General features: G+C 34.4%; 1 long non-coding RNA gene across 1 annotated transcript; it reads right to left on the reverse strand.

The window, feature by feature from the left end:
* Nucleotides 1–1692: 1692 nt before the first annotated feature.
* LOC113342693 lies at nt 1693–3121 on the reverse strand. The gene is made up of 2 exons (XR_003356783.1): nt 2104–3121; nt 1693–1957 (listed from the first exon to the last, which is right to left on the reverse strand). It is a non-coding gene; the product is annotated as an uncharacterized LOC113342693 (long non-coding RNA).
* Nucleotides 3122–14290: the final 11169 nt, after the last annotated feature.

The following is a 14290-nucleotide window of genomic DNA, read 5'->3' on the forward strand; positions in this document are numbered from 1 at the left end:
TCAAATGGCTTTGCTAAATTTGCTATGTTGGGATCTGACAATGATAGCTCTACTGTTACTTCTTGCATAGTTGGCCGAGTACATGGATCACCGCGTAAGCAGGAAAATCCAACCTTCATGATGTGCACTATTTGCTTCTCCACAATATCTGTTGGTGCTCTGATGCGTTGGTCCAAGATGTCTCCCAACCTTATGTTTTGCTCCTCCTTACTCAAAGACGAAGATGAAAGAAAAATTCGCGAGAGCAATGTGATGATTTCAAATGGATGCCTTCCCATAAGTACTTCTAATATGATCACCCCAAAACTATACACATCACATTTCTCGGTCACCTTCATTGTATATGCAAGCTCTGTAACAAAGAAGATCAACTTGAAACGTATTTACTAACTTCAGAAAAATGGTGCCAATAACAAGAAATTATTTAAAGTTTCAGCTGGGTTATATACCTGGAGCAAGATATCCATAGGTTCCTGCAAGTGAGGTCCAATTTGAAGAATCTAGCTTCAAAATCCTCGCCGTACCAAAATCTGAAACTCGAGCATCGTATTCAGAGTCCAACAAGATATTGTTGCTAGATATGTCCCTGTGAACTATTGCTGGAATGCAATCATGGTGCATGTAAGCAAGTGCATTAGCTGTTCCCTTAATGAATCTCACTCTTTTTATCCACTCAAACTCCATAGCTTGTTCTCCGTCGCGTAAAACATTTTTCAAGCTTCCTCTTTCCACGAACTCATAAACAAAAAATGAAATATTCCTTTCGAGATTAAAACATACACCGAAAAGTTTCACAATATTCCGGTGTCTAAGTTCTGTTAATGGAAGAACTTCACTTTCAAATGACTTGGGATCAAATATCTCAGAGTTTTCATTTGACGAGTGAAGTTTCTTTACCGCAACAACTTGACCTGTTGACAACGTTGCTTTGTAAACGCTCCCAGATCCTCCCGTTCCAACACAATATTTATTATCAAAATCCTTAGTTGCTTCAATTATGTCTTCAAACACTATTTTCCCGTTGTAATTCCAAATCGAAAATAAATTTCTTCTAGTATAGGCATCTCTAGCTTGATTTATAGTTGCGACATTTCTTACGGATCTTTTTCGAAGGCGGAACCAAATGGCAAAGAGTATGAATAAGAAAAACAACGAACCAACACTACAAGAAAAACTGGATTAAGCAACCAGGCAGTTTTGGTTGCAAAAGCCCATATTGAGTCGCTCTAACCTTTAGAGCGACTTAATTTGGCTCTCGCTCTTGAGTTGCAAAAGGTGGGATCTCTATAGGTCCAGAGCAGCTAGGCAATTGCTTTAATAATCAACCAACTATCATGTAGCGTCTTCTTTGTTCATCGCTTCATAGCTAGACCGACCTACTTAGAGCAAGCAAAATAACCATCACTTTAAAGCTAGACCAACCGTTCTAGAGCAAGTTAAACACCAATGCCTCCATAGTTAGACCAACCATCCTAGAGCAAGTAGACTACCCATCGCTTAAAAGTTAGACCAACCACCCAACGAGCAATTAGAATACCGAGTCCATAGATACATGGAGCAACTGGCTTGAAGTAGGTTGCTTAAGTATCTAAGCTAGCAAATTTTTGCCTCCCTAAACGCCGATGATGATTTTACAATCCAAAATTGTAATTATTATTTAAAATTAATAACTACAACAAATGGTGAACCAAATTAAGAAAATAATTAAATTTTATTATATCAGAGAATTCATTTTACATCATTTCTTAAGTAAATTATAGTCTTTACAGAAAAGAAAAAAAAAGAACAAAAATACAAATCTAATCAATTCCTTAAGAAAAAAAATTACAATCTCCACAGTTTTAAAACAAGAGATAAAGAACGCTTTCTACTTTGAATCACCCATCAATGCGTTTAAATTTCTTTTCTCATCATTGGGATCTCGTTCCTCCCTCCCTTAAATGATAAAAACCGGGTCCTGCATTTACAAAAACACCCAAATAAACACAGAAGATTATTGCTATGAAGAATAAGAAAATCAAATTAAAACAAAAATAGCATTAAACCTAGAAACGGATACTCAAGTAATATTAACAAAAGAATCAAGAAACAAAACAACAATACCTGATATTTGACAATTTTCAAACACATTCTTCAAACCAGATTTGTTCATTAGAACGAATCCAGATAACATAAATTTTCAGACCCTTTACAAAAATCAAAGAAATACAAGAATTTATACAATCTGACCAAAAAAATAGATCTTCAGAAAATCGATATAATCTTCAATTACTTCCGAATCTTGGTCAAAAATAACGTCTTAATCCATGAATAAGGTTACTACCACAATCAATGCAAACCAAGAAATTTTTGAGGAAACCCAACCGGATAAATAAAGCCAACATTCAATGAAATTCTGAATCATTTGTAATAGTTTTGGTAACAACAAACAAATTAAAGAGATCAGAAACAAAATTTATTGAAAAATCCAAAAATCTGAATACTAATTTTATGTAAAGAGAACTGAATGCTAATTTCAAGTAAATAGAATTGAATAAATACAGTGAAAATGAATAGCAATCATAACTTTAATCCTTGTATTATCATCACAGAAAAAGACCAGATATAAACAAATTTCAGTTACCGTCCAAAGATTGGTCAAAATAGCTCCTTAATCCATGAATAAGGTTACTACCAGAAACATCTTAAACCAGGATAACAAGTTTTGAGGAAACCCAACCGGATAAATAAAACCAAAACTCAAGATCTAAACCTTGAATTTCTTTAGCAACAACAAACAAATTACAGAAATAAAAAATACCCATTATTGGGTTTAAAATACAAAATCTTATGAAAAATCACTAGATCTGAGAACTAATTTCATGTAAATAGAATTGAATGATTAAAGTAAAAGATGAAAAAAAATCAGAATCTACACCCTCCAATTATCATCGCAGATTAAATGATATGATTAAAGTGAAAATGAAAGAAAAGAAAATCAGAATCTACACCCTCCGATTATCATTACAGATTCATTGATATGATTTGATTTTAAGAGAGAGAAAGAGTTGCAGAGAAAGAAGGAGGCATTTCTAGAGAAGAAGGGAAGAGGAGGCGGATTGAGTTAGAGACTCAAGAATAGGGTTCGGTGGGTATGAATGTTTTATATCTTAATTTTTTGTTATATAAATTACATCCATTTTTGATATTTACTCCCTCCGTTTCTTTTTTATAGGCTGGTATGGGATAGCGGGGAGATTAAGAATTTTTTCATTCCGCCGTTTTTTGTGTTTCTTTCCATTTTTACCCTTATCTAATCAATTCGTCTCTCCAAAACAACGAAATTCAAAAGGGATTTCTCTTTGAAATTGAGAATAAGAAAACAACTCTTTCAGATTCACCATGAATGTTTTCTGGATCTGTTGAATCGAATTAAAGATGGATATCAATGTTTCCTAAAGAAGCAAGATGAATCAGATTGTTCAAATAAAAAAAAAAATTGATTAACTAAAGAAGAAGTTGAGAAGCGTCGTCAGATTGTTTAAGGGTTTGAATAAATTTGAGAAACATGATGGTCCTTCAATTTGGAGTTTGGTTTTAGATCAGTTTAATGATACTGATCTCGTTTCTCATTTTTCTCCCTTCAAAAACCTAGCAAGCTCAGCTTCTGTTGGTGCTTGGAGAAACCTTGCTTCCATTTCAGGTAATTTTAAATTTTAAAGATGAGTTCGGTACTTAGTTCGAAAATTGAATTCAGTTTATTGTTTTGCGTTGATGAAAATCGAGCAAGATTTTGATTGGAGTAAGTTTTTTCATGGTGAATGATTTTTGAAATTCGATGAAACTGTATTCTTGTTCCGAGATTTCCTTGAAATTCAAATGAATCTACAGTAGAAATTTCAGATTCTCGGCTCTGTTTTTGATGTTCTCTTGTTGGAGTATTTTTCTTCTATTTCTACTTTCATGAATTCAGATCATAATTCTCATGAATTCAGATTAGGAAAAGAGAATTTTATCAGAAGTTTTTGTTGTTAAATTTTGGGGGTCTTGGATTTGGGGATTTGGTGATATCAGACAGGAAATCTCAGATTTAGATGAAGGGAGTTCATACCATAGAGTTGCCAAACACCGCGAAGATCTCTGTGTCACATGATTCTAACAGCACTGTAAACTACTCACAGCACGGTAACCTCAAATGAGTTCATACCATAGAGTAGCAATTAGGATTTCATTTTGGCAACCAGTTTTGGGTGTACTATTAACAAAATGTCACTCAGCCACTAGTGGCAGGAACTCCACTACATATCAATTTCTCTAGTTCAATTCTTAACTGGGCTACAATCTTTATGTAGTTTTTCTTTTAGCTGTAACTTTCTGCCAGAGGTAGCACTCTACATTATTTTCTCATGTCATGTCTTTCAATAAAAAAATTAAAAATAAAATTTATATCAGCAGGAAGAGAAATGTGAAACTATCACCAAAGCTTTAACATTGTGAGCATTATTCTTGATCAGATTTGGAGTTTTCAGATGACTAGTTATGGTTACTCTTTGTGTATTGTTTCTTTTTCAGATAACTTTGTAGGGTATGCACAATTAGAGACAGGGGTTGATGTTGTTTACATGGTCTGCGGAAAATGGATGGATGAATTCCAGCTGATATTAAAGTATTGAATCTGAGTGAACTGTGTTGATGAATTCCAACTATTATTCTCAGTGTGTGTCAATGGGGATTCACCCTTTACGTGTTTGATAAAATTACCGAGTGAAATGGGTTTTGACTTGAATCAAATTCCTGAGGATAATCTATCTCAAGGTAATTTTCCATCTCCAATTACAATTCAATCTCCAACTATTAATGATTCAAATCAATATTGTCTCATCGATTTAAACGAATGTTACCCGGAAGAAGATGATGATGGTGATAGTGAAGAAGAAGAAGAAGAAGAAGAGGAAGAAGAAGAGGAAGAAGAGGGGGAGGAGGAAGAGATACACTGTCCCATTAACACCATCGCAGAACCAGAACCTATTCGCCATGGAAATAAGAAGAAGAATTTAACCTCTGATGTGAAGAGAAAGGTTCTTGAAAAATTGATGCAAGGAAGCACAAATAGGAGACTTCGCAAGGGAGTTATCACTGATACTGCCGCTCTATTTAAAGTTGGTATCAGAACTGTTTCAAGATTATGGCATGATGCAAAACTGGCTGATACAAATGGAGATGTGGTTGATATATCTTCTAAGATGGTCGACAGAGTTGGTAGAAAGAGAATTCAATTAGATTTACATAGAATTAAGTTGGTACCTCTTCGCAAACGAACAACGATAAGAGGATTAGCACACGCACTAAACTTGTCAACCTCAACAGTACATCGACGAATCAAGGATGGGAATCTTCGACCACATTCGAATGCCTTGAGGCCGGGACTTACGGATGCAAACAAGATGGCAAGGGTGAATTTTTGCTTAAAAATGATAGACAAAGGTATGAACCAATCTTCAAATTCATTCATTGACATGTTGGATCGAATTCATATAGATGAAAAATGGTTTTACATTACAAGAAGAGCACAAAAATATTATCTTCATGCCGAAGAAGAAGAGCCTTTACGCACGTGCAAAAGTAAAAATTTTATCACCAAAATCATGTTTTTAACGGCCGTGGCTCGTCCTCGCTTGGGTTTTGATGGTAAGATTGGAATATGGCCTTTTGTTGTTAAAGAAGCCGCAAAAAGGAGCAGCAAAAACCGCAAAGCTGGGACAATGGAAACCAAGGCCATGAAATCTGTTGACAAAGAGGTTATGAGGTGTTTTTTGATTGAGAAATTGCTGCCTGCTATCAAGAAGAAATGGCCGTTTAATAATTGTAAGAAGATCTTTATACAACAAGACAATGCAAAACCACATGTCCACGAGAATGATAAAAAATTTATGGGAGCGGTTAAAAGTTACGGGTTGGATATAGAGTTGTTGTGTCAACCTCCAAACAGCCCCGATTTGAATGTTTTAGACCTTGGGTTCTTTAGCGCTATATCTGCACTTCATCATACTGATGCTCCAATCACAGTAGATGAGTTTATCGCAAGTGTTACGAGAGCGTTTGAAAATTTCTCGGTTGAAGACGCAAATAATGTTTTCATAACATTACAATCTTGCATGAAGGAGATTCTTAGAATCAAGGGTGGAATTCACTACAAGATTCCTCATATGCATAAATTGCGTTTAATTAGAGATGGCCAACTCCCTAATGTACTTGACTGTGATCCTCAAGTATTGAATGAGGCCTGGGAATTTATGAAGGAGTATGAAATTACGCAAGAAAGTTCTTCAGGTATGTGATTTCAAACTTGTTTTTACCTTTGATGCGTTGTGCTTTAAAGATAATTTGAGTCAGTTTTTTTTTCCTTCCTGTGACCATGTCGGAGAAGATTCAACACGGTGAGCTAATAGATCAAAAGGAACTGATATATGTACATATTTACCCATCTTGATCTGCTAGTGACCGTGTACTTCTATTAGCATAAATAAAGGCCAGGGGTTGAACTCAGTTGGTTGAATGTCTACATCCTTATCTGTAGATGTATCTATTGCTGCCCTGTGTTCATCATAGTTACCATTGTATTTGTAAGACCGTACATCACCCCATGGTGTAGCTTTTACTTCATCACTCAAGTCGAACCATTTTGGAACGAACTTATCAGCATTGGCTTCTCTTCTTTTCTGTTCATTTCTCTGTCTTGCCTCGATGCTGTATGTTTTGTTCACATGTAAGACATTTGAAAAGCGTTAAAACATCCACAAGGTTCGTCCTCGGCCAGTGAAAGTCTATTACCAGAAATTAGAATTATAGAGGGGGCAATAACCTGGATTTTTCACGGCTGACTTTGGAGAGATCGCCTTTATTTATCTTGGTACATTAGTTAACTCTCGTGGTACATATTGATTCGATAGTGTTTCATTGACAATTGAATTACTAGAACCATGATGGATTCTAAAAATCCGTGATTGGTAAGACACATCTGAATTCCTTGTTTCTATTTCAAGTTTTGGTTTCATTCACATTCATAAAGCAAAGCAGTACATTGAAGCAGTGATATGATATCTATCTAGTACCTAATATCTCAACTAAATAATTTTAATTTGCTTCTTGTTATCTCTTCATTTTTTTTTTATTTTCCTGTTTGGGACGATCTATGTACATCATTTCCATAAGAAAATCGAAGAAACGGTGTGCATTACTGTAGTTATCTGGCACATATATATGAATTATTAAACACTAACAGCTGCATCCTTCAATGTTTGTCTCCATGGAGTATAATAGTTTTAGACCCTATGAAAGCAAATCAAATGAAGGCGAATACGAAAAGAAAAAGAACGGGCCAGCTTGCTATGGATTTTAAACAAACTATCATCGGCAACGATCTTTACCAGAGCTGGATTGATGATGCCTCTGACCTTGTCGGAAGAAAAAAGGTTTTAATATTGCACCACCTTCTATACAAAAATCTATGACTGGGAACAATACTTGGTGACTCTGCAGTGTTTTCCTTGTAGCTAAAAACACCTTTGTACTATGATGTTTTTGCAGAGAGCCAAATCGATCAATAAAATGAAGATAGCACAGCTCATGGACCTCCCTCCAGTAGCGATTGTATGTGGGGCAGGAAAGCATTGCACAGGGATATATTATCCGAAGCCATTGCTTGATCTATACAGGGATCTATTACCCAAACCACCTGAACCAGTAAGCTAACCCTTCCCACTACTTTTGTTATTCCTTCTTACATCTGAGTAAATTTCATTTCCGCCGTTTGTTAAGAAATAAACAGGATACGTTTTCTGTAAACTCCTGATTAGCCGTGCAGCATCTGGTTGGAAAGTTGAGAAGATAATAGGTCTATCTTTAGCATACTCAAACACCACTTTTAAGACTGCTTGAAGAGCATGAACTAGTTCTTCCTCCTTGTAGATAACATAGTCATCGAACTTCAACTCGATACTGAATCCCAAAGATAAATTAACCTTCTCAAATGCCTCTTGCTACGTGCATAGAGAGTCATCATTTTCAACTTTCCAGTTGAAAATTCTACCATCTTTAGTCTTTCTAATCAGTGATTTACCAGCCTAAAATCGATTTTTGCTTAAGAGTACCTTGCTATACAGTTTATTTGAATTGCACGTCATGAGCCTAGCTTTCAATTTTTAAATATGATGGTGGCTTCAAATTGGTTGTATAGAATGCAGATGTATGTGTGAGAATGTACCTGATTTAGAATTCTCTTTGTGTGTTCTGATTAGGTCGTTCCGCTTATCCCAATTGAAGAAAACAATGGCTTTGGTGCTCAATGGTTAAGGCCATTACTGGAAGCAAACTATTTCATTCCTTGTAGAGACCATGGGGAAGAAATGTCTAAAAGTGAATCCAAATATTTCTGCTTGGATTGTATGGGTAAATCCATTTGTTCTTACTGTCTGATTCATCATAGAGAACATCGCATTGTTCAAGTAAGTTCTCTCAGTTTTTTTTTATTGTATGGGTTTCCACTCTAACTACCACAACGTAAGTAATTACTCAACATACATGAGTACGTAACATTTTTGTTCCGCCAATTGTAGATAAGGAGGTCTAACTACCACAACGTTATAAGGGTTAATGAAGTTCAGAAGCACGTAGACATTTCTGGTGTTCAACATTATGTAATTAACAATGCTGAAATCGTTTTTCTCAACGAACGCCCTCAATTAAGACATGGTAAAAGAGTTACAAATACATGTGAAATTTGTGGCAGGACCTTGCTTGGTTCATTCAGATTTTGTTCTTTGAGTTGCAAGGTAATTATCATTACACAGAACCCGTCACTTGAATGGCGCTATAGGTTACGCATCAGCTCCCGCATTGAAAATATTTGAATAATTATGTTTGCACATACGTACAGGCGAAGAAGATGATGCACGTTGTCGAGAAAGCTATGGAATCTGTGGAAAAGCTTTCCAAAGCTATGATGTAGGCTGTCGAGTAGATCACAGAGTTGTGTAGACGGCCAAATGTTGGAATTCTCATCAGTACCTCTCTGGCCAGCATAGTCAGATTTAGTAATTGGAGTATTATAGCCCCAGATTCTGGTTTCTTTTTTTTTGGGTGGTACCACCATTGTTCTCCTGGCTTGGAGTTATGTGTTTTTTCCCATTTTGGTTGATTAAAAACTTGCCTAGGCTAGTCAGGGTCAGTAATTTAATGATTGTGTTTTCTCCCAAGTTACAATACTGGCCAGTATTGAATGTACTCTATGATCATTTCCTCCATGATCACTCCATTGAGTAGATTGAGTATGAGAAATCCATACTGTGGAATTACAATTACAGTAACAATTACAGTAACTCCATACTTCCCATCTCTTTAAATTACAATTACAGTAACAAACTCAACTCCATTCTCCATATTCTTTAATGAGAACTTTCCATAAGTTTTCAATCGGAAAAGAAACTTCACTCATTTTCTCCATCCACAGTGGATTACTACTCCACAACCACAACCACCATCACAATTGAGTAACCAACGCTTTTAACCCTTTCACCGAAACAAAGTCTCAAGACTCAATGGCACTAAGAAACAACATAACATCACTTCTAAACTTCATAGCCTTACTCTGCTCAATACCCATAATCGGTTCAGGAATTTGGTTATCATCAAAACCAGACAACGAATGCATAGGTCTATTCCGGTGGCCAATTCTCTTCATAGGAATACTAATCCTCTTCGTTTCCTTAGCTGGTTTAGTTGGTGCTTACTGGAACAACTCGGGTCTTTTAGCTTTGTCATCTCTTCTGTATGTCTATTCTTATTGTTGCTCTTCTGTTTGCCGTCGTCTTCGCGTTCATCATTACACTGTAAGAATTTTAAAGCAAAATTTTAGAAAAAATTCCTTAAAGCAACAATCGAAGTTTCCCATGAAAATCTAATTGTCTAGCAAAGTTTTATCCACATTAAATTTTGATTTTAGATTTATAATCATTGAGTCTTGTTCTGCAAACCCATTCATTGAATTTCAAAACCATTGAGTACAAAATATTTTCAGTTGATTTGTGGATTTACTGACGAACAAAACCAAATGAATGTCTAACCATTTTATCAGTCTTGAATCAGTTGAGTTGTTGTCGGAGTTGATTAGATTGAAGAAAGAAGATATCAATGGTACCATTGAAGATGGTGAAGAATTGACTGGTTTTGTTGGTGTTACTGTGAAGAAGAAGGAGAAGAATGATTGTGGTATGATGAGAACGTCTTTGCTGTGAAGAAGAAGGAGGAGAATGATTCCGGTAAGATGGTGTTTCTTGTGGTGTAGTGGTGGCGATGGTGTTGCTGGTGGTGGTTTCTGCTGGAGAAGATGAAGCTGAAGGACGCCTTTAATGACGGTGAAGGTGTCTCAGTGGGAAAAAAACAATTTTAAGAAGGTTAAAATCGTAAAAGTGAAACCTAGTATATCCCAATTGGGATACCAGCCTATATTTTTGAAACTTATATTTTAGGAAACCAGCCTATAAAAAAGAAACGGAGGGAGTAATTACTAATCATTAAACACGTACAGATGCTGATAAGTTTGACTAAGATTTTCTACAATCTGTGTCTCCAATCTTGGGACCATGTGAAGGTTTAAGTGCATACGAAGTACTTGATAGTTTATGGTTGGGTGTGCCTTTTTTTTTTTTTTTGGTCTTCGTTGACCGGCATCGTTCTAGCCAAAGCTGCCAAACCCTACAAATTTAATTTTTTTTTTTGAAGGAACCTACAAATTTAATAGCACTAAAATTCTTAACATAAAATTTGTGGAAGCACTAGTGCCGCTCTCTTGAATTCGATTACATTTGATTGTTGATACTAATATTTTAATTTCAATAATCATACAATTTGGTGTCTCATAAAATAAAAGAAAAATGGAATTATTTTCTTTCCAATCTCAATAAAATTCACTAAACTTTTAACGAATAGAAACCGATTTTATTTTATCGATAAAGAATTTTGGTGCCAACAAATTTCGTACTCAAATTACTAATATCATCACCAAGTAATTTTACCACTATGCTATTGTGACACCAGCATGGAAATCGAATTTAGGATGGAAAAAGTTTTCGTCCAATTTGATATTATTATCGGTACAAAGTGATTATGCCCATTCTTTTATATATCCTCAATACGCAACCTTCAACAAAATTTAACTACATTATGATTTATTACTTTACTAACGACATTTCCTTAGAGAATCAGGTATAATTATGTGCATGGATTTTCAGAAAATCCAAACTGCCTATTCTAATAAGTTCGAGTTATAATTTGTCCTCGTTTTTTTCAGTGAGATTTTTTTCATGTGTAAATGTGCTTGTCGAAGTTAAAGTTTACTCTAAATCTAGAGATCAAAAGAAGATATATAATATATTTTAATTTAGTTACTGCCGATAGTAGCAACAGTGGCTGCTGTAGTTAAGGGTCAAGAATAGTTAAAGTTTACTCTAAATCTAGTGATCAAAAGAAGATATATAATATATTTTAATTTAGTTACCAATTTACCTATTTATTCTCGTCTATGGTGAACAATTAAAATCGTCTTGGCCATAGTGAAATTGTGTAAAATCCTACTAATACTCATTTTTACATCGGTATAACTAGAATAGGTTTACACGATGCACACATAAAAACAAATTATTGACATTGCATAACAGGAATCGGTTTATAAAAGTGCTCATGTAATCCGATTCTAACAAAAAAAAAAAGATACAGAAAAATTGAGCATTTTTTATTATAACAATCGGTTTATTCGACACACATATAAAATCCCATTCTAGCATTATACAACAACAATCGGTTTTTTACAAGTGCTATTGTAATCCGATTATGCTTCATATCAATCAAACCACAAAACATATCAAGGACAATCAGTCTTTGTGAGCATGAACATAAACCGTTTCTATTTGCAATCGGATCACATATACATTAGCGTTAACCGATTCTGATAAACCAGAAAAAATTTGATTTCAAAATTTTCAATGTTTAAGCGTTTTTATATTACTAAAACCTAGTTTATAGGATTGAGTTGAGAAGAAAAGAAGAAAAATCAGTTGAAGTGGAAACAAAAATGAATTTGATTTTGATTTTAGTTTTAGTTTTTAACTTTATGATTTTATTTTTATGATTTTGATTTTGATTTTAGTTTTTAATTTTATGATTTTAGTTTTATGATTTTGATTTTAATTTTTAATTTTATGATTAGGATTCGATGGGGACAAATTAGTAGTATTAATATTTCATAGAGGGTAAACTGGTAGTTTTAAATTTTTACATTCCTTGTGCCAGAAATCATTAACCGTCCGTACATTTGATCGGAAGGTTTCTCTCTTGGATAGGGTTTGTAGTGGTGACTTCCGTAAATCTTTTTGCCGGTGTCCCAACTACGCAGGTTGTCAAAATGGGGTTTCTCGATTCTTTCCTCGGAACTCCGCAAGGATAACTTTAACTTGGGATTCTTTGTCTTTCTAACAGTACTATAAGGCTCTTTACGTATATTGAAGTAAACAAACAAGAGATGCTCAAGAACAGAAGATATATGTGGTTCGGTATGATTACCTACGTCCACGAAGTAAAGGGATGATATTATTGCTTGATTCAAAGTTACAGGAGATGTATCTCACTAGTAATACAAATTTGAGTAAATTCCAAAAAAAACAAGGATTATGATTTTTAAGCTTATTTATCCGGCCACTAGAAATCCCAGAGTATAACCTAGGAATTAATGATAATGGTAGGAAATAAATTCAATAATGTTTATTGATTTTCTATTAGACAGAATTTTGAATAATGTACGAAAAGTGAATGAAAATGAATCGGGGAATTATCATTGTCGAAATATGTACAACATATAAAAAATGGATTGAATATTGATAACGTGTATGAATCAATCGAATGGAAATGATTGGAAAAATGAGAAAGAATGGGAAACGTCTTTATTGACCATCATCAGACAAAAAATCAAAAATTATTTAAGAAGACTTTGGTTCAAAAACCAAAATTTCTATACACCAACAAATTTGTAATGATTTTATTTGGAAATTAGATTTACAAGAAATTACTAGTTACCAAGATAAAATTAATACGAAGAAAATGTTAGATCAATACAAATACTCAATTCAATTGTATCATTTTGGATCAATCGAAAATTAAAGGAGCAACTTCACTCAGGCAGCTCAGCGCAGCAGCAAGATACAAAAACATGACTAGTAACTTCATTCGATTGCATCAAACACCTTTACCATCATCACTTGAGTTCCTGCGGACACTTTCGTTTTCATCAAAAATATAGTAAAACTAAAATTATGATCTATCTAAAATACAGCTAAGAACAGAAAAGGAAAACAAAACTTAAATCTATCTAAAATATAGTAAAAATTATGATCTGTATGACTTAATCTGACCAATAGAAGACTAAAATCCATAATCGACGGCTAACAACACCAAAAAAAACTCATACGGATTGCCATTACAATCTTGATCCGTATGACATCAATATGACCAATAGGATCTAAAATGTATAATCGAAGGCTGTTAAATCAAAAAGAAAGCTCATACAGATTCCCATAGGAGACCAAAATGTTTAATCGACGGCTATCAACTCTAAATGAAAACTCATACGGATTGCAACTTTATCCAACGACCACAAGTTCGTTTTGAATTGGAAAAACTTTTTTGGCATCGAAGTTCAACTTGGTTTGAATTGAAGGTTCCTTCTCGTGGCAAAATTCTCACCACTTGTATCTAGGTCCAATAAAAACTTGGTAGTTGTCTAGTTGACTTCTTATCCTTCACGTGTTTGCTAGAAAAGATTGTTTACTTAGCAGGGACCAAATGTTACTCCAACATACAGTGTTTCAATGGGATGATTCTTATATTTTGGAAAATTTGCTCATCAACAAACTAATTCTTTTTACAGAAAATGGGTCATTTGACCAAAAGAATACTTTTTCCGGTTCAGATGGACGAGTAAATTTTCCGCCTGGGTCAAATGGACTGGAGATGTTTTTATTTGAAACAGATTGAATTACCCTTATCCTATCTTCTCAAAAGGAAACTACTTACACAACATACAATATTTTAATGGGATGATCATCATATTTTGGAAAATTTACTCATCAATAACCTATTTCTTTTTATAGATTCATGTCCAAAATGGGTGAAATATCCAAAATGGGTAAAAGACATCCAAAATGGGTGAAATATCCTTAGACAACCCTTAGGTAAAAGACATTTTTCATTTTTTAATTTTTTG

Source organism: Papaver somniferum, unplaced genomic scaffold (assembly GCF_003573695.1).
Source record: "Papaver somniferum cultivar HN1 unplaced genomic scaffold, ASM357369v1 unplaced-scaffold_46, whole genome shotgun sequence".
Lineage (NCBI taxonomy): Eukaryota > Viridiplantae > Streptophyta > Magnoliopsida > Ranunculales > Papaveraceae > Papaver > Papaver somniferum.